Here is a 2,478-nt window from a genome sequence, read left to right on the forward strand (position 1 = left end):
CGGCTTGAAAGAGCACTTCATAGCTTCTAGTCATTTTGGTGACATTCTTGGGACTATCCGGTGCAGGCTGTCCTGAACCTCCTGTGCCTCTTTCCCTGCCTGTTCCAAGATGGCGCCGACTACAGTCAAACTCATCCCTCACCAGATGATAGGCCCTTTCAATGATTGCATTTGCCAGTTAATAAACGGTTACTTGGTACTTTGGTCTACTGTAAAAGAATAAATCTTTTGGCTATAGTTTCACCTCGCCCTCTCAAGATGCTTTGTTTCTGTGGTAGCTAAGACAGTGGGCTTTGGAGGAAGACTGACTGGGGGTTCAAATTCTCCCGTAGCACCACTTCATAGAGGCGTTAGAGTGATTACGTGAGGCCTGTGTGCAGCAGAACACAGTGCCTAGCACAGAGTAAAATTCTTTGTAATAATTTTTTTTCTTCATACAGAACCTCCTCAGGGTTGTGGTTCAATGCTTTTCTCTAAACAGCCTGTATTAACAGAGACCATCGATCAACAGTGGCCACCAACATCACAGAAAGAGACAACCAGGCACCATGACGCTTCTCATGGAAGCACATGACACCTCTAATAAAGTAGTCTTGTCAAAAAAATCAAACCTGAATCTAATCAGGGCTCCATCTAACCATCACCTCTCAGAAAATAATAGGACACAGAGGGCAAAACCCAGAATGTGGCAAATTCTAGGACAAATGACTCTATGTCTTCAATAACTGTATGGCCAGGAAAATTAAAGTGGAGGAGGGGCACCTATAGACTAAAAAAAGACTCGAAAGCTGTGACAGCCAACTGTAACACGTGGACCTTATTTGGATGATTTGGGCAAACTAAAAAAAAACACTGAGGAGACAACTAGGAAAAATGAACACTGTGTGGACGCTTGATGAAATTAAAGAATTATTGCTAATTATTTAGTGGTGGTAATGGTTTGCTATTCGTACTTTTTTTAAAGTTTATTTTTAGCAATGTGTACTTAAATGGTTTAGAAATATGCACTTAAATATTCACTTAAAATTCATGGATGAAATGATATGATGACCAAGTATATATGAAACAAGAGTGGCCTGAGATGGTAGTTCCTGGAGTGCCAAGATGGGTCAAGATGGGGATATTACTATACTGTCCTCTCTACTTTCATGTATGTTGAAATACTCCTTGAGAAGAGCTAAAAATGAATCAGAAGAAAGCAAAACAGTAACAATCATCAAAGCCAAAAACTCTGCCAAACTCTAGCACGCATTCAATCTAAAGCAACAAATTCCCAGAGTCCCTTAGTAACTGATCCTTTCCACCCAAATCATGGTGCCTGTTTCTAGGTCATTGATTACAAGAGGCTTCCTTACTCAGGTGGATGATTTCTCCCAACATGGTTTATTATCTTTAACTGAATTTGAGAAAATGGCTGTTTCAGGTTGGTTTCTGTCACCTGGCTCTGAGGTCAAATACTGCTATCAGGAGTTGACAGTTGCTATTTGGCTCGAGGTACTTGAGGTCATGGTCATTCCATTAGTTTTCTAAGACTGCAATTTTTGAACATGCCTTTACTGGATATCAGGTGCTCAGTTGGCCATTTTTTTAATAGATGACATCAATATCAAGTGGCATATAAAAGCTATCCCAAACTATGATTGCCTTATTAATCAACTCATAAAACTGATCAGGAAAATGTTCAGGGATCTGTTAATGTAGTAATTAGGAAATAAATCTAAAACCTACTTCTGTTGGATAAGTAGTCTTTTAAAAAAGTGTGGTGATAAAGTTCCAGCAAACAAATGCATCTTATTATTTAATTTGCTCTTCTCTCTCTTGACCTATACTTTTTGTTCTGTGGCAATGTGTCTAGTTAGCAACTAAAAATATTTCTCTTTTCTGAATGAGGTTAGCTGCAATTCGACAGATCAGGTTCCTTTTGTTGTTCTTTTCTTCTATCTTGGAAAAGCTGAGCGTACGATTTCAAGGTTATTTTTTATTTTTTATTTTTTATTTTTAAGCGTGAATGCAGTCCCCCACTACCACAAATTATGCAGTCGAGTTTCCCATATTTGGGGAAGTTGCAGGGGTCAGCACATCTGGAGTGCAGCGGATAAGCCTTACCCTGGGAAAACCACCTTCGTGATCACGGTATCTCCTCTGCCAGGTAAGTATCAATTTCAAGGTTATTAAAAGAAATCCAGAGCTAAAAGGTTAGATATATATTTTGAATGTTTAAAAATCATTCCATGTAAATACGATTCTTTCTTTGTGCCATCACATTTAATCAATATGGGTAACATGAGCCTTTCAGAAGTAATAATCAGTTTATCAGGACTCTGGACCAAACCATTTACTGTTAAATGAAGAAAAATATTTATCTTATTAAAATCACTGTACTGGAGAATTTAAATTAGTGATTAAAAATCCATGGCCCCATTAAAAGTTGAAAAGAATATTTGACCAGAGGAGGAATGAATGGTGTGGGCATAATTG

The 2,478-nt window shown here is 38.2% G+C and overlaps 1 non-coding gene across 1 annotated transcript; it reads right to left on the reverse strand.

Moving 5' to 3' along the window:
- Positions 1–2,001: 2,001 nt before the first annotated feature.
- LOC116878960 lies at positions 2,002–2,157 on the reverse strand. The gene has a single exon (XR_004384927.1). It is a non-coding gene; the product is annotated as a U1 spliceosomal RNA (small nuclear RNA).
- Positions 2,158–2,478: the final 321 nt, after the last annotated feature.

This window comes from Lontra canadensis, unplaced genomic scaffold, assembly GCF_010015895.1.
Source record: "Lontra canadensis isolate GAN:19392208 unplaced genomic scaffold, GSC_riverotter_1.0 scaffold2, whole genome shotgun sequence".
In the NCBI taxonomy this organism is placed as follows: Eukaryota; Metazoa; Chordata; class Mammalia; order Carnivora; family Mustelidae; genus Lontra; species Lontra canadensis.